The sequence below is a fragment of the Cariama cristata genome, unplaced genomic scaffold, assembly GCF_000690535.1.
Source record: "Cariama cristata isolate BGI_N322 unplaced genomic scaffold, ASM69053v1 scaffold17721, whole genome shotgun sequence".
Lineage (NCBI taxonomy): Eukaryota > Metazoa > Chordata > Aves > Cariamiformes > Cariamidae > Cariama > Cariama cristata.
The window spans coordinates 315-641 of NW_009601161.1; positions in this window are offsets into that span (position 1 = coordinate 315).

The window sequence follows — 327 nt, forward strand, 5'->3', positions numbered from 1 at the left end:
GCGCCCCCCCCAGCGACGTGTCTGCTGGGTCTGGTCAACCGTCCCGAAAACACCGAGTCCAACGCCACCGTGGCAAAGCGATTTCGGTCCCTGGGGCGCAGAGGGACCTCGCATCGCCGCGTCCCCCATCTTCCCCCGCAGGGTTTTTGGCCCCAGGTCCCTTCTCAGGGAGGGACATCGCAGGTTTGGGCCGTCACGCAAAGGGCAAGGAGGTGGGTCACATCCAGCTCCCTACCGAGTCGCTCAGCCAAGCTGTACCCCATGGCCTTGGGGGATCCCCGAAAACACAGCAGCTCAACCCCCCGGAGGGATCAGCATCCTCCACCA